The 24,715-nt window shown below is 39.6% G+C and overlaps 1 long non-coding RNA gene across 2 annotated transcripts in view; it reads right to left on the reverse strand.

The window, feature by feature from the left end:
* LOC115505094 overlaps positions 1 to 24,715 on the reverse strand; it is a 379,384-nt gene that overhangs the window by 345,510 nt on the left and 9,159 nt on the right. Inside the window, exons 3-5 of one of the 2 annotated variants that reach the window (XR_004343095.1) lie at positions 16,035 to 16,228; positions 14,927 to 14,964; positions 9,753 to 9,800 (exon numbers count right to left, since the gene is read on the reverse strand). This is a non-coding gene — a long non-coding RNA (uncharacterized LOC115505094). Of the gene's footprint in view, positions 1 to 9,752; positions 9,801 to 14,926; positions 14,965 to 15,803; positions 15,955 to 16,034; positions 16,229 to 24,715 lie in introns of those variants that run through there. The other variant, XR_003965916.1, reaches the window with a different exon arrangement.

Consider the following 24,715-nt stretch of genomic DNA (forward strand, 5'->3'; position numbering starts at 1 on the left):
AACCATGATTGAAAACCAAAATTAAAAGAATCACAGAGAACAGTTGAAAATCCAGAAAGAGATACAAAGTGAGAGAGAATAAAATCCAAGATTTTAAAGTAATTTAGAAATAAAATGCCAGTTATTGAGAAACAGTGTATGTATAACTTGCTACCCAAGTGGGGGAAATGAACAATAAAGAACACCTAGAGACCTAGCAAAAAATAAAGTCTTCAAGTGAAAAAAAAACGAAGCTATACTGAAAGAGTACTTCATGTTCCAAAGAAAATTAACCCAGAACAGCAAATCCCAGGAATAGTCTAGTGAAGTTTGTGTACTTCAAAGACTCATTTGAGCAGCCAAGCAAACATTGCCCAAGTGACCTAGAAGGATAACCAAATCAGCCTAGCCAGCCTTTTCCACAGAAATATTCAACTTTAGAAGACAGTGGGATAAGTCACACAGATTCCTGAAGCATTAAAGTATGAATCAAGAATTTCATACCTAGCCATAGACATTTGTTGGGATTCCTTTTACCTATTTCAAATAAGCACTGTTGTGTCTTGTTTTTTATTTTGACTCCAAGTTAGTCACAACATTCTATTTTCTAAGTAATTTTTAACCAATACTTTTGTGGTCTTCTTAAAGATCGCTAAAATTGTATAAGCTCCACAAAACCTGGATCTAACACCAGCAAGACAGCCTATTAGAAGAAGAAATTTTAAATGTAAACATCTGCCGAAGCACACATCAGCTGCAACTGCCAGCACGATGGGTTTGTCTTCTGTCTTACAAATCTCTTGAGAATGCTTCTCATTGGCAGAAAACAGAACCCTGCTGGCCAGGGAACCTAAGAGTTTCCCTCAAATACCAGGGCTAGCATAGAAAGGACCAAAAATGGTAAAGAAATGCTTAAGGAAAACCAAGAACTATGTCAGCTGCTCAGAAAAACCTGAAAAGTCTAAAAAGGTATTCTTGCTCTTACTGCCTCTTATCAACCAAAGAGTTATCAATGAATTAGTTTAGTTGCATCTTTTTAATTACATGCCAATCATCCCACTCATAAACTCATGTTTAAGATTCACTGCAACTATCAGCAATAAAAACACCAGCGACATCTTCACCATTCTTAAAAATTAGGGGCACGTAACCATCATGGTGAACACACAGAACACGGAAGGGGGCCACCATATAGAAACCAGCATAGCCTTTCCTACAACTGCTCACTTCTCCCTAACGCTGAATGAAATCTCAGGTAAAACCCAGAACTATCTGGATTACTCCTGAGCAACAGAGAAGTTCCACCTGACCCAGGGGATATTCGCAGGTCAGTATTTGCATTTTCCAGTCTCATGTAATCATCAAAACCGCCAACTTCATTTAAAGATCAGCTTCTTCCCAAACGTGCCTGGCTCTGCCCACTTTGAGCCAGAAGCCAACAACGGCAAAGGCACGGATGAATTAGGGCCTCCATTCCCAAGGCTTGGGCTGCTTCTCCACAATTCAGAACCAACTGTATGTTTCTGCCTCTCTAACATTAGCATGAAGGGAGGAGGAGATAGGAAACTTGAGGGTCCATGATGGCTCTTGTCTGGTACCACCATGATCTGGAAGCAGCTTTGGGGCTCAGATGGTATTTCAAGTAGATATTCTCTCATGGAACACAGAGTTCTTTGGAGATCTTCTCACAAGAATTCTCTCACCTGCTTTCCTGCTAATTTAAGTAATGTCCTGTCTGGCCAGAGATTATGAGGTTACCTTGCCCCACCTTCTAACCATCCCTCAGAAGCAGTCCTCTGCTTAAAAGGAAGACATCATCCTTTTAAAAACAAACCTAGGCCAACATCTTCAGCATGCATGAGTGGCACTGTATGGGAGCTGCTCTATTTCCAGTTGAAGTGGTCTTCATAGTCTAAAACAGAAGACTCGGACTTTTGAGACAGATTTTCTAAAGGTTGTATTTTTAAGATTCCAAACACTAAGACTTACAGTTGGTGGGAAGGAGTTAGGCAAGATGCTTGAGAAGGATGCCCACTGAACCCCTGTGCACTGTTGGGGGACTGTGAACTGGCATATCCATTATGGAAAAAAAAGCATAGTTTCCTCAAAAAGTTCAAACCAGAAATACCATACAATCCAGCAATTCTACTTCTGTATATTTATCCAAACACCAAAGACACTAATCTGAAAAGATACACGCATCCCTACATTTACTGTAGCATTATTTGCAATAGCCAAGATATGGAAGCACCCTCAGTGTCCATCGATAGACGAATGGACAAAGATGTGGCATATATACACAAGTGGCTATTACTCAGCCATTAAAAAAAAATCAATAAAATCCTGCCATTATTCACAACATGGATGGACCCTGAGGATATTACACTAAGTGAAATCAGTAAGACCAAGACAAATACCACATAACTTCACTTATATATGGAATGTAAAATTTAAAAAAAGACAAACACTGCAAACAAATTGGTGGTTGCCACAGGGAAGGGGGATAAGGGAGATAACAGAAATAGGTGAAGGAGATTAGGAGTAACAAACTTCTAGTTACAAGTCACAACGATGACAAGCACACCATAGGGAATATAGTCAATACTGTACTAACTGTGGCAACTTTTACACTTAACCTGAGCACTTTGTAACATGTGCAGTTGTCAAATCACTATATTGTACATCTGAAACTATTATTTTTGTCAACTGTACTTAAAAGTTTAATAAAGGAGGATGCCCACCGGTCACCAGTAGCAGGACAATGCTACATACCTCCCTCACCAGACACACACACACACACACACACACACACACACACACACACACACGACAACTAGAAGTGAGAGTGGTAACCTACGTTCTTACTATGTTCTTAACCAGGCACTGCTTGTTCTCAACTCCTAGCTGCTAAAGTTGGAGAAAAAGCAGATCAAATTGCCTCCCCACCCTAGATCCCCCAGCCAGTGGGGGCAATGGGGTCGGGGAGATTTGAATCCTATAATAGCAATACTAATGGTCTCAAGCACATGTAGCATTTATATGCCAGGAACTCTTAAGTGCCTTACAGGTTCTAATTTCATCCTCAAGTTTTAGGAGGTGGAAATTAGTGTCCTTATGCAATAGGGTAGAGATTTAGTTTACACACAGCTATGAGCCAAAAAAAAAAAAAAAAGTGTCTAGCTCTCAGAAGTCTATATTCTTAAGCAGTACTCTCTACTCAAGAAAAAGTCCAGCTCTAAACGGCAGAACTAGACTAAAAACAACTGGGAAGCAGACCATCCCAAGATGCCCTTATAAGGGAACGCAGTTGAATAGAAACAGGGGCTGTGGATGAAAAATAAAACCATTTCATACTAAACAGAGACTCCAGAGATTAAGTCACTTCTCAGGCCAGACAGAAAATTGGTAAAATGGGTTTTACTAGTCCTTACCCTGTTCTTGTCATGCCAACTATTGCTGGGCCCCAGGTCACTTCTTGCTGACACTCCTATCCCAGCGAGGTCTCTTAAATCCCACCACTTGGATGCCACCTGATTGTCGGTCACGTTTCTCTGGAGCCCCATTGTCTCCACACTGTATCTAATCTCCAGACCTCTCCTCCCTTCGAACTGCTCTACCCTATCACCCAAAGCTCTTATCCATATTTACTCTAAGTCTCTATTTTCCTCTTTTTCAACCCTAAGAATTCCAAGTTTACTATGCATCACTGTATACTACAAAAACAACATAGACCTAGAAATTAGGGCAAATTTGGAGGACAGAAAAAAAGGCTCAACCTAGATCCTAGCTCTGTAACTCAGGATTCATGAGAAGTAAGGGCCCCCAAAAGACCCCTCATCTCAGGCAGATACTGCAATTCCTTTAACTTTTATGGCTGTATCGGAAGCAAATTTCTCCTGAATAATGGGTATGCCCTGCAGCACATCTGTAATACATAAAAGACCCAGCTCCTCAGAAGTCAGGTTGTATTTACACAAAGAAAAAAAAAAAATCTCCCCAAATCCTCAGACATGCACACACATGTGTGCACACACACAGGGTAAGTTAAAATATATACACATTCTGGGAAGACTTTATAGGGATTACAGCTCATTTACCAGTACCTAAGACAGAAAAGCTTGTCATATCTTCTTAGATATTCCCCTTGAGGTACTACAGAAATTGGCTTTTGTTTCAAAACCATTTTTCTGAGATGCTCACTACCCGTACTTCTTCCCTACAGTAACCCTTGTTACAGCTCAGGCCTGAAATCTGTATATGGTTCCTAACCGAGGACATGCCTGAGGAGTTTGAATTTGCATGATCACATCAGGAAATCTTTCCTGTAAGGACGCGTACTGACCTCATGGCGGATTTTCATTCATGCAACACTAAAAATGTTTTCCTGCAGTGTCGATTCAGCTCTGTCCATTAGAAAGCAGGTCACTTGGCTGCCCTACTGAGCTCCTCCACAACCAGTCAGGGAGAAGACAGAAATGAGTCAGCATTCAGCACAGACTAAAATGCTCCACAAATTTGTTTTCCAAGGAGAATGCCAGTACCTGATAGCTATCCCTAGACTTGTTAACAATACCTTCAGATAAGCACATTCTAACATCATTATGGAGCTATCAGCTAGAGCCAAGAACTTAGAATTTGTTATGCATCAGGCACATGGTATTTCACTTTCCAAATACTAAGTTATATATGCTTCATCACAAATAGGACAGACATTAAAATAAATTGGCAATATCGTCTTAATTCTACCTCAGAGAGTAAATATTGAGCACTACATCCCACATCTAACCAATAGTGTTGCCAATTTAGCGGAAAATTTTAGCTTTCCAATTTTGCTATGTAACTACCATTTCTTAGGCTTTAAGCAGGAAAAAAAAAAAAAGATGTAGGTCCTAATATGACTGTCAGAATATGAATCAGTGCACAACAGGTGCTGAAATGCTAAAACCTTAAGAAGAAATCTTGAATACACTGAATGTCTCCATGTGATTTTTTTAAGCCACGCAATGCATTGTTCCTTCTATCCTGAGCTATTTAAGCCACTGCTAAGATTCTTGACATTTGACACAACTCAGCCAATGACCTGAAAGGCATGAAAATAATCCAAATGTCCATATAAAGGAAGCGCTTATAACACTTTTAGATTGGAAGTCATTTTCACAAACTTGGATCCACACCCTGTAACATTCCTGAAGACTGCTGTTTTCTGAAAAGGATCATTTATGCCAGTTGAGAAGAATATTTCATTTACAGACACAGCTTAAAAAAATGTGAGCCAAAATTCTTGTTTATGATTATTTACAAAGTTATTTTACCTGTGTGCAATAAATATGCACTATATGTAAGGAAGATGAACTTATTTGATAGTCACTACAGTTCTTTAACATTACAAAGTCAACAATGGAGTAACTGACCATTAAAATTGTCTGTTTAGAAAAAGTGAACAGACCTATGCCTTAAAAAAAAAAAAAAAAAAAAAAACCTTAAATACATTATTCTGGGGATCTCTTCCAGGTTACAATTATGTATCCTTATCTACTTAATTCATTCTTTGCTAATTTGTAATTTAACCATCTAAATAGGTTGCAAGCCTTTAGACCACACTAAGCAGGTCAGCTTCCAAGGCAAGATGGTTTCAACAGCACGTCTCCCTAGAAGGCCTCCCACCAGAAGATTAAACCAAGCTGCTCCAGGTCCTAGCTTCTCTTAGAAGTCACCTGTGGAAACAATCTAGAGGCTCCTGATTCTTCCATTTTTAAACTTTACTTTAGAGAGGGACAGGAGAGAGGCAGAGGAGAGAGAGAGAGAATCTTAAGCAGGCTCCACCCTTAGCACACAGGCCAATCCCACAACCCTGGGATCATCACCTGAGCAGAAAGCAAGAGTCAGGCACTCAACCGACTGGGACACCCAGGTGACCCTCCCATCTCTATAAAAACAGGGCTTCCAAGTAAAAGCTTGCACACTTGAACGAAGTTTCCAAATCCAACATGGGTTCATAAGCACTCACACGGTGTACTCAAATGCTCGGTCAGCTTTGCTGCCTCCACTTCATTCACCCTTTGTCTCCTCTCACCCCGCCTCCAATTCACCACCACAGGCTGCATTACGGTAATTAGAGAAATCCAATGCCTGACCCTAAAAACCTCTGTCCCCTACCTCCCTTTCGAGAATGGCTTACCAGAACCATTTTGCCACTTAACCAGGATGACCTGAGTCACCTTTCTGAAGTTAGATTTTTCATTTGAGAAAATTCAAAGATAAATCGACAGTAGAATCCTATATAAAACATTCAGTCATCAAACCTCCGTTAAATGCTCGACAGATAAAAGGTATTTTAAAGTCACTGTATTTCCCTTTCTTTACTAAAAAATATGTTACATTGTTGATGCCTATTGTTAAATAAGATACCGAACTTATTTTTGACATTAAAACATTTCCTGAAAAATGTTCCTTTTCAGGCAAGTTTAGCTAATTTAAATATCTTTTGAAAGGATTAATGTGCTTATATTCACATCAGCATAATATAGAGAGAGAAATACTAAAGTATCTATGCTAAGCTTGAGAAAATTATTTTCTCAATAGTTTATATATAATGAGGTGGGTGAGAAAGAGGATTTGAAATGTGTAACTAGAAATTATAGGCTTATTAGAATAAGTTTTGTATACTTCTCACCAATAGAACTAGATTGAATTACAGTGTGTGAGGAGTTTTGAACAAAATTTCCACTTCTGAGTAGGAAGTACAAAACACATCTATTCACAATTACTCCATATATAAATGTTTGAAAAAATTTCTAAAATGGTGTTCAGCTTATCTAAAATTTCACACTGAACTCACATAAGTTCTAGGATTTAAGATTATGTCTGTCTCCCACAGGGCATCAAAATAATTCATCAAGTAAGAGCATAATTTCCACCTTAAACCTTTAAAGAAAGAGCTCTAAAATGGATAAATTGCAAGTGACAGAAACCCTATCCCTAAACACCAGATTATTTGAAAAGAAATTTGTTCACTATTTACTTAACAAGTGCAAGAGTGGGTCAGTCTAGAGGTCCATATGCTGGGAAACACGTCTCCCACCTCTCTGCTGGTGTCCACTACAATTAAGTGGACCTTCCCAACAAGGTGAGAATGAAATTAATGACAACTGCAAGCTCACAGATCACCAGTTCAGCAAGCCCAGCAGAAAGAGCACACCTTTTCCCGATACTGCCAAAAGATCGAGGTTGAACGGACTTAGGCCTGGAGTTGTAGGCAGATCTGTCCCACCCAGGCCACGTGGACCAGGGGCAAGCCAGGTATCATCTTCCGAAGACAAATCAGGCCCTGCTTCCACCCAATAGACACAAAAGCCCATTTCCCCCTCCATGAAGCCCTTCAAGAATATGGACTACTCACCCATCACAGAGCGTCTCCTGAAGCTGGCAATCCCCGACCGCCTCATCTGGCTCACCGTGACTCTTCTCTACGCCTTCCAGAAGGCCAAGGCCGAGCTCAGACTACCAACAAGGAGTTCCAGCCGCAGGAACGGTGGGACTCCCAGCCTATCACCTGCATCTGGCAGAACTGCACTGTCCGCGTGCACACTAGCGCTACTAAGCACATCAGACACCTCCCAAGCCCAGGCTCCAAGGCGGCAGCGAACGTGTGGCATGACTGGGGTGCTCCCGGCCTCTGCGGTCTTCTACCAGTGCCTGGTGAGCATCCCTCTGCGCATGTTCCACCTCTGGGCCTTCCTGGTCGGGGATGCTGAGCTGGGGCTACGACTGCATTCTGGTCACGTGGCTGACGCTCACCCTGCGCAGCCGCAGCATTGACGTGCTCGCGCACGTCCAAGACCACTGCGGGCTCACTACGATGCAGCCCTGCCCTCCCCTCTGCTACCTGGTCCCACCTCATTGCGGGCCCTCTGGGGGTGGGACGGGCTGCCAACTGCCCATCTCTGACCCCTGGGAGGCCTGTCTGCCTCTATAAAGGTCCCTGCTGCCCCTCCAGGGATGGCAGGCGGGGCACAGGCCAGCATCCGCAGAAGACAGCAGCACCCTGGGGAAATAGTGCTGATCCTGCCCAAGGGGCTCACAGTGGCAATAAAATGCTGGGGGCAGGGTGGGCATTCCTGCAATACCTTGACATCAAATAAATAACATGAGAAGTCTTAAAGGAATAAAGCCAATCTCCTGCATCTACCAAGACAAAGAAAAGAAGCGTCATTCAGCCACACAGCAGAACAGAGAAGCCTGTTTTACAGAAAAATACGAACCTCGTCTTCTGGTATCTCCACATAATGCAAGGATATAAGGTTCTCACATCTAGAAATTCAAATCTGAATAACCCAGCCACAAGACTTAATTCTGGTAAGAAATTATCTGTAGATTTCAACTGGGTATTAATTATAAATTATAATTGCCCAAGGACATTTCTTCTCTGTTGCCTTTAGCTAGAAGTTATATTAACTTGTATTGTTATTTACTTCTGTACCTATTTTAGGACAAGCACTACGCTTGACCTATCATTTTTCCCTCATGGAATGCTGTCTAGTACAATATCATTTAGGCATTTATTATTTAATATTTATTGATGTGCCTTGGCATTTAATATTCTAAAAAAGATCTGGTTCTCTTTCGGTTTCCATCATTAGGCCCCATGAAGAAGAGAAACTGCATAGGGAAAGGAGCAAAGTTTGTGAGTGCAGGCATATCTGCATTTTTGAGAGTTCATTATTTAGATTTTCTACAGGAAAAAAAATGATTTCTCTTCAGCTTGCACGTTTGTTGCTTGAAAGTTTGTGGGCTGCTTACAACACAAATACAAAAACTGAATTTAAGAGAAATAATGCATTCTTACTTCTTGATAAGTCACTTTATAGCATTGGGACCAAAATGCAAATTGTAGTCATTTGCTATAAGTGGTTTCCATTAAGATAACAAAACTATAAAACATTGTGGGTTTTTTTTTTTTTGGTCAAATCTTTTTATAATTTATACCTAGCACTGTTAAGATACATTATTATTTAGCCCATTATTTGTACTAAGTGTTTTGCAGATGCTTCATTATGCTTTTCTAAAACTGATTATTACCATTTCTTCATTTGAATCAATTGAGACCTAACTTTCTCTATTTAGGAGACTAAGTCTAAATCAAGGAGGTTGTGTGTAATTATTATAATTCACCTGTGATCGTTGAGGTATGTTGAATGAGAATATATCACAAATTCTAATGATCAAAAAACCATATTACAAGTCAAAAAAGTCAAAAAGCTATTTAAAACAGGTTGGGCTTTTCACGCCACTCTGAAGATAAGACCACATTCCTGCCTGTCATGTTGATAAGCAATATTAACATCAACTCAAGTGACCACATTTGTTTAGAGCCTGAGAAAGGACACCCTTCCAAAATTTGCTCCAACAGCAGCTTGAAACCTTACCATTCTCCAATTCTAAGGAGAATTAGTCCTTCAATTCAAGACTTTGTGGGGGAGGGGAGAGGGTAGACGAACACTCCAGGAACAGTTGAAGGAAGCAACTAAAAAGAGAGTTGAGGCCACACCAAGTACTTCATACCTTCCCTTAGGTCAACCCTCACTGCTCCTTCATTTATACCCATGCACAAAAGCAAGCACAAACAGCCAACGCTCAAGAACTGAAAGTAGTAGTCAGTAAAATAGGTATCACTGTAACACTGATCAGCCCCAATTCCCAGACCTCAGTCCAGGTTGGAAGAGGGAGTAGTGGCTAGCTGGGGGCTGGAGGGGTAAGAAGTGATTTTACTGTACCTGTGTTTGGATGCCTTTGAAGACTCATCATAAAATGGTAGAATTTCCCTGGGGGGGAAACAGCACATGAAAAATGGAATTAGCACCATGTTAAACTTTACTACACATTTTAACTTTCTTTCCAGTATAATATGACACAGTAGTAAGAATTCAGATAGGTAGACACAGATAGAATCTTTAAAATAATACCTTTTGAGTAGGTCCTAGAAAATTTTGAATTTGTTTCCTTCCCCTTAGCCAACAGTAGCACTTATTTTTTTAAGAGAAATCATGTTTTTTTTTTTAATTTACATCTTAGTTAGCATATAGAACAGTAGCCCTTATAGTCCTGCGCATTGTTCTGCACTAGAAAGCAGAGTCCTTGACAAATTCATTTAGATTAAAAATCTTATTTTCCCTATTTAACCAATGACTCTACATATGGTAAATAAATTTGATTACAATTCTTTAATTTTTTACTGTATTTTTTTTAGACAGTGAGAGACAGAAATGAGGGAGGAGCAGGGAGGGGGAGGGGGAGGGGGAGGGGGGAGAGGGGGGGAGAGGGGGGGGAGAGGGGGGGAGAGGGGGGGGAGAGGGGGGGAGAGGGGGGGAGAGGGGGGGAGAGGGGGGGGAGAGGGGGGGGAGAGGGGGGGGGGAGGGGGAGACACAGAATCTGAAGTAGGTTACAGGCTCTGAGCTATCAGCATAGAGCCTGACATGGGGTTCAAGCAGTGGAACCATAAGATCATGACCTGAGCTGAAATCAGACATTTAACCAACTGAGCCACCAAGGCGCCCCTGATTAGAATTCTAAGGGTCATGATCTGTGAATCACATTTTTAGGTTATTCCCAAAATTTTTTAAGCATGAGAGTTAAACACTCAAGTATACTTTTTAAAAGTCACCAGAAAATGCCCCCCGGAACAGCTGGACACCATGAAAAACCATGATCCATATTGTTCGTATGAAAATGAAACAGTACAATCTCCTGATTTGGCCTTCAATATTGAAGTAACATAGCCAATTACAGAGGAACATTCTGATAGGTATAGGAAAAGGAATCATTTATTCAGAAAGTTCTTTGGAGCATATTCTATTCCATATGGCTCTACCAAGGAAATCCCAGATTTGAAGAGAGCAGCCCATTCATTTAGGTAGCTTCCAACATATTTTAAAAATTAATGTGTAAAGAAATGCCCTAGGAAGGCTTTTCATTTTTAAACCGAGTAACTTGTCTGTATTAGCTGCCACCAGAATACTCATAATAAAATCTGAAATTTACAATGTTCTAAGAACTCTACAAATGTGCATATTGTTTAAGTAGTTGTGACAGAAACCACATGATCTGCAAAGCCTTAAATATTTACTATCTGGCTTACCCCGCTGGAAAAGAAGTTTGCTAACCCAGGACCAAACGAAAGCTAATGATTTTTTTTAACCTCTTCCCTGCTTCATTGCTTTGGTTAAATGTTGGTTTCTATTGTTGAGTAGTCAAAACTATCAGTATTTAAATTCTGCAGTTTGAATCTACTTAAGAAACAACAATCTCCCATCAGCTGTCATAAATTTATACTTTGCTGACAAAAATCTCTACACAGCCCCTTCTCATCTGGATCATACACCTGCTTTCTAGGTACTCCTATGATGCAGGTCTCATCTGACTTTTATAAGGAAGATACAGGACCACCTTGGAGCTATAGCATCTGTTTCCAATTATCTAACAGCAAATGATTAGGCAATTAGACATTTTAAAGTCTATTTTTTATCTATGTAGCTAGTAAACTCTAAATTTTGGTCCCTAATCTCACTTGTAGAGACCATGTTTTTTCCATGAAAGGTGGTGGTTTCTGGGCCAACATGCCCTTAGAAGGGGTCAGCACTAAAAGAATCCTTTTAAGGGACTGAGGTAGCACATTGGGAAGGAAAATGTGGACTAGTTATTTATAATCTATTTACCCCCTTCATCTGAACAATTGAAAAACTCCTACAGCCGCCTGCCTATCCATCTTTCTATTTCTCTTTTTTTCCTTTTCCTTCTTTTCTCATCTTCTGGAGAAAAAAAAGAGTGAATCCAGATGATCAGAAAAGAAAAAGCAATAGAGAATCATTAGTTCAGTTCCTTCTCTGCTTACACGCTGGCCCCAGCCCTGTCCTTAAAGCTAACACTGCCATGCATTTTGCTGTGAGATAAGTTACAAACTCAACGTAAAAGTCACCAAAAAAACAAAAACAAAAACCACAAAATGTCCTAGAGATTTCAGCCACATGCATTATGTACTCACTAATTAACACAAAGCCTAAAGAGTAACCTATAGAAGCAATTAGGTCTAAACCAAAAGGAAATCATACTGTTTCAAACAGAAATGTTAATAAATATGGAAATCCTGACCTATAGCTCAAGGGTGTTGTCAGTATTCAAATTACAGTTTGAGTCAAGGCAGGAAGAAACAAGGTAAAAAAGAGGACAGCACAGAGATTAAGAGGATGCTAGAACAACTATTGAAAATGTGGCATGATCTTCAGGAGGAATGACCTTTACCTCTGGCAATAAAGAAGTCTTTGGAGACTTTAGCTCAGATCCTTTCCACAGAGCAAAGGGAGCAGAAGGTGGATATTCACACCCATGGAAACTAGAAGTAGAAGCAGACTCTTCAGATCCAAAGGACAAAGATAAATAAAAGAGTAAAGCTTTAAAGCTTAAAAACCCAAGGCTCCTTCGTGTCCATGTTTCATACTTTCCTATCCCTCTGCAATACAGTAGCCCTAATTAAAAGCAGTAATTGAAAGAGGGACAGAGAGGAAGGGTGACCAGAGAAAAGAAAAGGAGAGTAGGCCACGGGGCAGGTAAAGAACATGAGCAAGAATGAGCTGGATACCCAGAGTCGAAGACAGAAAGCTGACTGGAAAACAGATGGGATTGGGAAACAAATTTAGTAGAAAAGCAGATTTGTGGAAAGAGGGAAAAACAGCACTGGGGAGGCAGGAACGGATGGAATGAAAAACAACAGAGAAGGACCTATGGAAAATCCCCAAAAGGCAGCAAGGAGGAGGAGGAAGTAAAAGCAAAAATAAAAGGAGAGAAGGGATTAACCCAAAAGCAGTTTAGGTTTGTTTACCAACTAGTATTACAAAAAAACTAGTTGAAAATAACCCCAGAAATTTGAAACCACAGTGAAACTGTATGTTATTTTAAATTTTACCTCAAAAGAGAGTGATACTAATTTTAAGATCTTAGGCTCTGGATGGGAGAAGATTAGGATAAGGCTAAGGTTTGAAGTACAGATTGTGTAAATTCCAGAGAGTTCAGGAAAAGAAACCTCTTTCAACATAACTGGCTATTCAAGGGCAGTTACAGGAAAAAGAATCATCAAATGTCGAGAATGGTGTTCTTTTAACATGCTCTAGGGTAGAACGCATCTTTACTAGTCAATCCACCTGCAGCAAGAAATGGAGAATAAAAAATTGCACTGTTACTGTGTGCCCAGCACAAAGTAAGGGCTCATTAAATATTTACTGATAGAATGAACTCATCTTTTTCATTATTACGGTGAAATAAATATCATGGGTTAAGGACATTTGAAATCCCAATTCAGAGTTGTAAGAGGCAACTAAATCTTTCTAAAACTATAACAAGGTATGAGCCAAGGTATTGCTTAAAAGGGATCACCACTTGTTGAACTACTATGTGTAGAACAAGATTCTAAGCACTTTCTTATCTTATTTAATCTTCCCAGCACACCTGGAAGATGATGATTATTCTCTCCAATCAACAGTTTCAAAAACTAAGACTCAAGGAATTTTTGTGTATCACCCACTAGCCAATAAGGACTTTTGAGGACTGGAACTTGTGTGCCAGAAATAAATTACACAAAGCCAGGGGTTTTAGCCTATTTTGGTCTCTGTTGTTTCTTCCTAGATAAATGCCTGACACAAAGAAGAAACTAGACAAGTACTTATTGAACGAATACATAAGTGAATGAATGCCTATGTATGATCAGACAACTGATCATATGGCTAGGGGAAAAAAATACATAATCTTGCCGACTGGTCTCATTTTAAATTCATGATGGTTAACCTCCAAAGTGGACTCCTAGCCTTGACATAGCAATCCAAGTTCTTTCAGTCCCATGTGTGTGTGTGTGTGTGTGTGTGTGTATGAAAGTATTTAAAACTGTGAGTCAGGATGAGATCACTTCACGTAAGTGCGGGGGGGGAAAAAAAAGATCTAATGTTTAAAAGCCAGAGAGACCAGGAAAAAAAAATTGAAAATAATTTTAAGAGCAGCTAGTGTGGCAGGGCAAGACTTAAGAGAATGGTATCCCAGCAGCAAAGAGAAGGCAGTATCTCAAAAAGGGGATAATTAGTCGGTGTCTCTAAGAAACACATGTGCATGCAGGTTTCCTAGGGACTGCTCTCAGGATTAGCACCTGTAAGGAACTGGGAAACACAGGACAGTGCACAGGGCTTGACTAACGTACAGGGAACTGGAAAGTTAGGATAGATAGTCCCCTACCCTCTTGAAGCAAGATGCCCGCATACACCTCTCATTGGATTCAGCTGGTCTCAAGATTACTTAATACTTCTCCTGCTTCACTTTCTATTATCTAGATTCACCTTACCCTGGGAGTAAATCCCAAATTCCCCTCCAGGCGAATAATTAAAGTCTCAGTACAACCTGAACAGAGAAGGGCTAAATCTGCTGAGAAAGGGACTTCACAGAAAAGAGGGGCAGGACTTGGCAACATGTTTACTCTTCCGTTTTCACTGTAAGTTTCCTCCAACACTGGGTTGTGTGTAGTCTACATCAGTGACATAGTGCTTGCCCTCTCACCTTGAGCATTTATGCCATCAGATGGCACCAACTATTTTACCTCCTTACAGCAGCTATAAACAGTCTCAGGGAGGCCTGCTCAGTCCTCGAGGATTTTGGCTTCTAGGCTCCATACCATTCTTTCCAATACTATTTTGGTCCTAATTCTTAGAGAGTTCAATATCCACAAAGCTCATTTCCATTGCAGGACCTCTCTTTCAAGGATCCTGTTGTCTACTTTGTCTTACCCATCCACTCAGGTGTTCATACCTGAGAACTTAGCAATACCAAAAACTGAAACCATAAGCTGTCTATATCAACCAGAGAAACAGAACCACTAAAAATTTAACAAATAGAACAGAAATGGGAGCTGGTTACTCACCTTCGGTAAGGCTGTTATCTTCATGTCCAATGCTAGAACTGTCCACAGGGCAGGCAGTTAAAAAGGAAGAATATAAAAATGGAGAGAAAACAAATTAGAACCCACAAGGACAGATGGGAAGCCATTTCAGTCTCTCACCACTTCCAACCTTAAGTTGGGCACCTTGCTGCTGGAGATACTGAGGCCCTCCATGAAGGAGTGAGACACATACCTGACCCAAGGGATGGAGAAGCTGAAGGAGAATCCAGGGGGTGTTGTGGTGGCAGTCTAGCTGCTGCCCAAAGCAGTGAGCTAACCCAGCAAACAGGCAACAATGTACATGAGCTACAAAGCACGCACCCTGTTTTTGAGCATAAAAACAAGATGACTGTTGCCTTGATCCCACCCTCCCCCTAAATACAAACACGCCAGAAGGTAAGGTGGTTCAGCTGGACCAAATTGGCTCATTGAAAAACCACCATCCCCACCTCCCATAGTTTTAATTTAAACTAGGTACTCCCTGGAAACCAGCTGCTATCCTTCCAGCTCATTACCTCTAGAACTCTTCCAACAGTTCTTTGCTACCACTCCAAAGTGTCCAATAATCCAGCGATCCTTTTAAGGTGCCTCACAGTCACTATATCCTCATTTCCTCTGTACCCAGTTTATTATTGGTATCACCCCCTTGCATAAGCCCATATCTCACCTTCCTCTCTCTTTTCATCATGCTCACCTGCTCAAACATCACACACACCGCACATACACACACAATTAAATCCAACTCTCCACTTGTTGCCTGAACCAGCACAGCTGGACTATTACTGCAAAAAAAAAAAACCAAAAAACAAAAAAAACCCCACATAACCATTCTAATAGACCTCACTTTGAGTTCACTCACCTCAGATGAAGTCCTCATGCTCTCCAGCAGCCCTACTATATTTCCCCAGGATACATAGATACACCATCTCAAACCCTCTCCATTTCGGGCTTCTCTTTAACCTTCAAACACAGCCTCCATCTTTCATGCTCAGCTCATGATCTTGCTGCTATTTGTGTCTGTTATCTACTGCTGCTTAATAAAACATACTGAAAGGTAGCAGCTTAAAACAGGAACAATGATTCAACTCACTGTTCTGTGACTTGGTAATTTGGGCTGTGTTTACTGTGTTCTCAGCTGGGTTCACTCGCAGGTGTGGGCCTCAACTGAGATGGCTGGGAAGGCAGAGGCAGCTGGGCGCCCCGTCCACATGGATTTTCACTCTCTGTCATCATTTCTAGAATGAGAATGGAAGCTTCACGACTTCTCAAGGCCTAGGGTTAGAACTGGAAAAATATCACTTCTGCTGCATTCTATGGGACAGAGCAAATCACAGGTCAAATTTAAAGAATTGTGGAAACAGACTTCACCTCTTGATGATAGGTCAATCTATGGCTATATTTAGAACCTATCAAATTGTTTTATTACCCATGAAAAGGACAATGGATCACAAATAAGGACAGAAAGCAAAAGAAATGCCATATCCATATTTTTCATTTTACCTATTTTATCAACATTCTCATATAAATACAGATTATCAAAATTTATTCAATATTTGTGCTTTGTGCTTTCTTAATTTAAATATTTATTGAATTAGGGGTGTCTGGGTGGCTCAGTCGGTTGAGTGTCCAACTTCGGCTCAGGTCATGATCTCACAGTTCGTGAGTTTAAGCCCCGCATCAGGCTCTGTGCTGACAGCTCAGAGCCTGGAGCCTGCTTTGGATTCTGTGTCTCCTTCTCTGACCCTCCCCTGCTCATGCTCAGTCTCTCTCTCTCTGTAAAATAAATAAACATTTTAAAAAAATTTTTAATAAATAAGTATTGATTGAATTGCACATTAAATATTCTCTGATAGGGATCAGCATAGTATGGTCCACAGGCCAAATACAGACAGTGAATAAAACTTTTGTAAATAAAGTTTTACTGGAACACAGTCATGTTCATTCATTTATGTAAATCTATAACTGTGTTCATACTACAGCAAAGGAGTTGTGTAGTTGCAACAGAGATAGTATGACCCATAAAGCCTAAAATATTTATCTGGCCTTTTACAGAATAAATTTGCCAATTCCTGCTTGATGGCATCATTTTTCCATCTCTGAGTAAGCCTATTGATTCTACAAATTCTAGCAGACATGATGTCCATTATTCAAATCCCAGTGGTTTATGCAAAAGAACTACCTCAACAGTGCCACACTTTATAGGCTCAACCTTTGTGTTCCAAGAAATTTCTTTGGTAGGCTTTTCAGATGCTGCCACATAAAATGAAATATTTATTCCATATGATAGAACCAAAAATCCCCTGCAAAGAACACTTAGTACAGCCACCTTTTCAAATAGCACTAACCCTAAGTAATGCATAAGATCGTCTTTTACTTTATCAAACCATTAATCAAGCATAAAAGAGTAATACTTAGATAGAGCTCTAAAGTATTATTGACTTCAAAATCATCCAGGGAAGTTACTAACAGGCTGATTCTCAAGCCCCATCCCTCAGATACTGCAATCCACTAGGTTTGAAGAATGGCCCAGGAACCTGCATTTTTAACAAGCACTACACTGATTTTGATGCTGGTGGTCCAGAGACCTCATTTTGAGAAACTCTAAACTAACTAGGGTGAGTAACCAGAAATAAATGAGGCTTAATTAATCATTGCTTTTACTGCTTTGTTTTCTAGGGGGAAAAAAATCAGTATCCCCATAGTTTACCAGGTAAATAATGTAATACATCATTTCCTTAGAATTTTTGCCAGCGTTGAATAGAAGGTCATTGTTAGGCAGTTTGGAATCTATTCCAAAAGTTACTTTGCTCAACCTCTTTATGGTCATCCTGATAATATTGATTATATCTGTATTTTACCAGCATTTTAAAATTATCAGAACTATTGGGCCTTTTTAGCATTTTGGAAGGCACTTCTCTATTCCCCCCTCTCTCCTTAGAACCTATTACAATACAGTTTGCTGAGATTTTTCCTTTAAAAACATGTAATGGAAAAAGAATTGAAATTAAAAAATTAGATGTGTCATCTGTGTATGCAGACTCAAAGCAAATTTCTCACTTGTAACATGAGGGGATCATACTGACTATGCTTTGCTATACCTCACATATTTGACAATGTGTGATTTTCTGCTCTTTACATTTATATCAAGACTGTAAAGATGAATTTCAAGTGTTCACATCTATACTTATTTAGGGAATAAAAGTAGATTAAGAAAGTTCTCATATTGTCACAGATATTGTACTGTCTTTAGTAGGTACCTAAATAAAAAAATAGGAAACTGTACTTTAAATTGACACCCATTGGAGGAAATGGTATTCTTTTTTTTCCTTTTAAATCCATGAATACATGGAAAGTTACATTTCATTACAATTTCAATTTTGTATGACTCTATCACTGGAATGCTGCTCATGAAATGTAATGACAGTTTAGGCCATTGGTTCACCTATGAATAACTCAGATGTTTTAGCTGGACGAATTCTCATTCCATGTTGACTATTTTGCTACTACCATAAATAATGTTCAGGCAGAGCTTTGTGGAGGAAAATGAAGAATTTTTTTGTAGTACTTTTGATAGTGTGCACATGGAAATGCCCAAAATTGTTCTCCTTCTTTATTATTTTGCATTTATATAGCACCTTCTATATGACTTAAAACCCATAAAAATTGAAGGCAATGAATTGATGCCTGAGAGAAATTTAATAGAATAGGACCCAGAATGAGGCACAGAAGAGAAACAATGCTCCTGTGATTACGACTTTATAAACAAATCCAATTGCTTTTAGCTGTGCGGGTTTTTTTTTTTTCCTATTTGTATACCCATATCCACACATATGGAACAATAAATCCAGCAGTTTCCAGCAAAGGCATCAAATAGCCTAGATGTCAAAGAGACAAAGGAATGATACGCTCTTGAAAGTGGCCATGAATGTCACCAACTCAGAAGCCACAGCTTTTTGAGCAGGGTGTCCCTGAGCAAATACACTAACAGCAACACAAGTAACACTTTCTATTTATATACTGCTTTTTTAGGTAGTAGGCATTACCCTAAGTATTTTACGCGCCTTATATCATTTAATTTTCACAAAACACAGAATCTTATTAGGAAAGTATCATATCCCACTTTTAGTGATGAGGATTTCAGTGTTGGAGGTTAAAACTTTGGGTGCCAATTATATTGTCAGAAAGATGCGGAGCCAATGAGCAGATCTATGTTCAACCACAGGTGTATCTTCACTCAGGCAAGTAATGACTTTCTTCTTTTGGAGGATTCACTCTTCATCTTTCCCATTCTCCAACCCAATATTGCATCCACTTTAGAGGCTATTGCCTTGTTTCTGTTTCCATTAAGAGCCCACCAAACTCCTCAGCACGCAGTAGGTCCTTAACAAATGGTTGTTCTTTTCCTTTTCTCCCCACTATGAATAATTACTCTTCTGCCTGGCTCAGCTCTCTGCTCTCTGAAGTGGAAGCCATGTGGCTGATAAACATACACTCGGTAAAAAATAAATGATGAAAACCAATATTAATCAGTTACCTTGGTATATTTACATTTTAACATGAGATTGCTGAAAACACAGCACTCAGTCTAAAGGATCCATTTCAGACTCTGTGACAGGCTAGTGGTAGAGATGTTGGAGGGTAAAAAGATCTGAGTAACCAACCATCCCAGTTTTCCCAGACCAAGAGGTTTCCCAGGACATGGGACTTTCAGTGCCCAAATTGGACCATCCCAGAAACACCAGGGTCACCCCACCCTAACTTCTCTGAAATAGCTCCAGTGATATTCCCTTAGGGCTAATCCACTAGTGTGGGAAAGGCCATACATTGTTTTGTCCACCCAAACAGATACACATAAACATTAGCTGAGGAGAAACTTTAAAAGGAATGGATAATGGTATAAGTGTGTGAAGCAAAAACAAAAATATATGACCCCAAAACATGCTTTTAATATCACTGATCAAATTTCATTTTTAAATACTAAAGGGGACCCTAGGATCATGGGAATTCTATACAATTACATGACACAGTTAATTTGTATTTTTATTCCCCCCACCCACCCTTGGGTTGATTTCCAGGAAACTTATTCAAATATTGAAAATTTGTTCAATATAGATAAACTTACTCAAAACTAAGCTTACTAGCATCATGTGTGTCTATAGACACACTTACTACCTTGTGACATGAGGAGGAGTTCATGAGACCAACGTAGTTACTTATTTACTGTGACCAAAATGCTCAGTGATTTGTATTTCAAGGTAAACTATAATATTGAAACACTGTAATTTCAGATTTTAGAACCAGGTCAAGATTTTTTCTGTAAGATAGTTACCCTTAAAACTTTATAATATCTGTGTCCTATATCTTCTAGAAATTCTGGGTTCACACACTATATATCAATGAAGTGGGAAATACAAAGAATTTTTAGATTAAGGCAATAAACAGAACAATGTAATTTTTGTCTGAACTTTCTTGAACTACTTTCTTAGGAAAATGGAATACCTGATGGCATTTAGAACATCATTTTTTTGTAGACCCAAGTTGCTAGGAATAACAAAACACAAGCAATATACTGAGGAAATTTGATGTCCAATTTAAATAATAAAATATCTATACACATTCTAAAGTCTTTCTTAGAAAAAGCATTACAGGGGCGCCTGGGTGGCGCAGTCGGTTAAGCGTCCGACTTCAGCCAGGTCACGATCTCGCGGTCCGTGAGTTTGAGCCCCGCGTCAGGCTCTGGGCTGATGGCTCAGAGCCTGGAGCCTGTTTCCGATTCTGTGTCTCCCTCTCTCTCTGCCCCTCCCCCGTTCATGCTCTGTCTCTCTCTGTCCCACAAATAAATAAACGTTGAAAAAAAAAAAAAAAAAAAGAAAAAGCATTACAGTTGCCTTCACACTTTTTCAAGTCCACGAGACTCTCTCTCCTGAGTCTGATGCTAGTAGAGGAAATAGAGAGAGAAAAGAAGAAGAAATAAATAATTTAGCATTTATTAATGTATTTTTTTACACTAAATGATACTGCACCATTGTTCCCAGCTCTTCCTGGACGTGGGCATAAGGAAGTGGAAATAGAAGGAGAGGAAGGTAAGTAGGGTAGAGAAATGAAGATGGTGGCACAAAAACAGACACACAGACCAATGGAATAGAATAGAAACCCCAGAACTAGACCCACAAACGTATGGCCAACTCATCTTTGACAAAGCAGGAAAGAACATCCAATGGAAAAAAGACAGCCTCTTTAACAAATGGTGCTGGGAGAACTGGACAGCAACATGCAGAAGGTTGAAACTAGACCACTTTCTCACACCATTTACAAAAATAAACTCAAAATGGATAAAGGACCTAAATGTGAGACAGGAAACCATCAGAACCTTAGAGGAGAAAGCAGGAAAAGACCTCTCTGACCTCAGCCGTAGCAATCTCTTACTCGACACATCCCCAAAGGCAAGGGAATTAAAAGCAAAAGTGAATTACTGGGACCTTATGAAGATAAAAAGCTTCTGCACAGCAAAGGAAACAACCAACAAAACTAAAAGGCAACCAACGGAATGGGAAAAGATATTTGCAAATGACATATCGGACAAAGGGCTAGTATCTAAAATCTATAAAGAGCTCACCAAACTCCACACCCGAAAAACAAATAACCCAGTGAAGAAATGGGCAGAAAACATGAAGAGACACTTCTCTAAAGAAGACATCCAGATGGCCAACAGGCACATGAAAAGATGTTCAGCATCGTTCCTTATCAGGGAAATACAAATCAAAACCACACTCAGGTATCACCTCACGCCAGTCAGAGTGGCCAAAATGAACAAATCAGGAGACTATAGATGCTGGAGAGGATGTGGAGAAACGGGAACCCTCTTGCACTGTTGGTGGGAATGCAAATTGGTGCAGCCGCTCTGGAAAGCAGTGTGGAGGTTCCTCAGAAAATTAAAAATAGACCTACCCTATGACCCAGCAATAGCACTGCTAGGAATTTACCCAAGGCATACAGGAGTACTGATGCATAGGGGCACTTGTACCCCAATGTTCATAGCAGCACTCTCAACAATAGCCAAATTATGGAAAGAGCCTAAATGTCCATCAACTGATGAATGGATAAAGAAATTGTGGTTTATATACACAATGGAATACTACGTGGCAATGAGAAAAAATGAAATATGGCCTTTTGTAGCAACGTGGATGGAACTGGAGAGTGTAATGCTAAGTGAAATAAGCCATACAGAGAAAGACAGATACCATATGGTTTCACTCTTATGTGGATCCTGAGAAACTTAACAGGAACCCATGGGGGAGGGGAAGGAAAAAAAAAAAAAAGAGGTTAGAGTGGGAGAGAGCCAAAGCATAAGAGACTGTTAAAAACTGAGAACAAACTGAGGGTTGATGGGGGGTGGGAGGGAGGGGAGGGTGGGTGATGGGTATTGAGGAGGGCACGTTTTGGGATGAGCACTGGGTGTTGTATGGAAACCAATTTGTCAATAAATTTCATATATATATAAAAAAAAAAGAGAAATGAAGATGGAAATTTTTTTTGTTACTTCCAATCATTCAGATTGTGGTACCACCTTTTCCCCACCACCACCCTCCCATAAAAGACTCCAAATCACAAATACTGCAAAGGCAGTATTAGGTTATTCATGCTAACTGTAAGTAATGGGCCAGAGAAGTAAATTAAAGCATAACATTATGAAGTTTCTTATAGCTAATACCTCTCTATCATTTTATTAGAAAAGTTTTTGTAGCAAATTAAATTTTCATCACTGTACACTCAATGTTATTATTTATTAGATTTCCAGTGAGTAATTAGAGTTTTTAATTAAACAATAAACCTTCGAAAACTAAATGTAGGTACTTAGGTCTAAAATTAATGGAGAGGCACCTGGGTGGCTCAGTCAGTTAAGTATCTGACTCTTGATTTCAGCTCAGGTCATGATCTCACAGTTCGTGAGTTCAAGTCCTGTGTTGGGCTCCACACTGACAGTGCAGAGCCTGCTTGGGATTTTCTTTCTCCCTTTCTCTCTCTGCCCCTTTCTCTTTCTCTCTCTCTCTCAATATAAATAAACTTAAAAAAAAATTTAAAAATTATGGAGTGGGATCAAAGGGTAAATGATATCAAGAACGTCTTTTATTTCTATCAAAGTCACTTCTTTTCTACTTTTGGTCAGTTAGCGTATGTTATTCCCCCACTCTGTGCGTGGAGAATTGAAGCAACACAGAAGGAGGAAAATGAAGTGTGACTTGGAGAACTAGCCATAGCCTAGACCTACAAATGCTGTCTCCTTTTGCTAGGCACTCTGATAAATACTGTAAATATTTTACTGCAAGTTAATATCTACCTCATTAAGGACTCACCCCATAAGGAAGATAGTATTATTATCCCCATTTTACAAATAAGGGTATTAAGGTAATGAATGCTTGAGTAACTTACCTGAGATGATATGTCTAATAAATAGAAGAACTGGGTTTTTATCACAAACATCCTAGTTTCAGATTCCGTGCTCTTAATTAACCACACTCCTCTCTCTGAGAAAATGGCTATTCACAAGTATAGTATCAAATTAAGATAGTTAAAAGGTAGCAGGTGAATGAGTGAGCTAAAGCTCTGTGCAACAACGTGGATGAATCTCACAGACACAATACTGAGTAAAAGAAGCCAGACTAAAGAGTACGTGGGGTATTATTCCGTTTATATTAAATAACCAAAATCAAGCAAAGCAAACCTGTGCTGTTAGAAGTTAAGAGTGGTAGTTACCCTTGGGAGTGAGGGGTGGTAACAGGAAGAATATATGAGGAGTGGTTCTGGAGCTGTTAAGTCTGTTTTTTGTTCTGGGTGTTGATTACGTGGTGTGATCATTTGTGAAAATGCATCCGGCTACGTACTTAAACAACATGTGCCCTTTTCTGTACATAATTACAGTCAATAAAAGGTTTGAAAGAGGGGGAATGGGAACTTTCAGGTCACCTTAGATAAAGCAGTGAATAGGCCTCTCCTCACTCCTATTAACTCTCTGTCCCATTCCAAGGCAGGGGATCCTGAAGTATCATATCCCCATTATACCTTCCTACCTTTCTTTCTCCTTCTTTTCTTTAATTCTCTCCTGGAAAAAAAGCTAAAAGCAGGAAAAGCTATTTCTAGTTTCCTCTACTAAATAATAATTTGAATATCCCACCTCAATTTATTTGGGATAAAGGGTTACAAAGAAAGTTAAGAATGATAAAATTTCTGACCCACCAATAATTTAAAAAGTTGTCAGTAACTAAATAGCTTTTCTCCAAACATCAGGACTGATGGGTAAATTTGCCTCAACATCACAACAAAGTTCTTTCCTTACTTATGCTGTTCCATCCAGTACCAGAAGGGGAAGAGAGGGAGGTGGTGTTGCAAATTGGGCTTTTTGTTAAAAGTATTGGGAAGAAAAAGAAACCCAGAATCCACATTCTGAATGGTTAAAAAAAAATGTAAAATCTATGATATCTGATTTTCATGGCTTGAAAACTCTCAGAACATTGGTTTCAAGCAGGATGTATATTTCACTAAACTGCCATATAAGCCTTTTGAGTCTGAGACACCTAATAATGAGAAAAATAAGGAAGAAAACACACCACATTCTCAGAGATTGTTTCTAATGGAAACCTAGTTTTGACAACCCTACCACCTGCTTTATATCATTAAACTGAAGGAGACTATGAATAGGAAGGGGGTGGAGAGACATTGCTAATAAAATATTTAAGAACATCAGGAAGAGCCATGTCAGGCTTTTAGTTTACC

The sequence above is a fragment of the Lynx canadensis genome, chromosome F1, assembly GCF_007474595.2.
Source record: "Lynx canadensis isolate LIC74 chromosome F1, mLynCan4.pri.v2, whole genome shotgun sequence".
Taxonomy (NCBI): Eukaryota; Metazoa; Chordata; class Mammalia; order Carnivora; family Felidae; genus Lynx; species Lynx canadensis.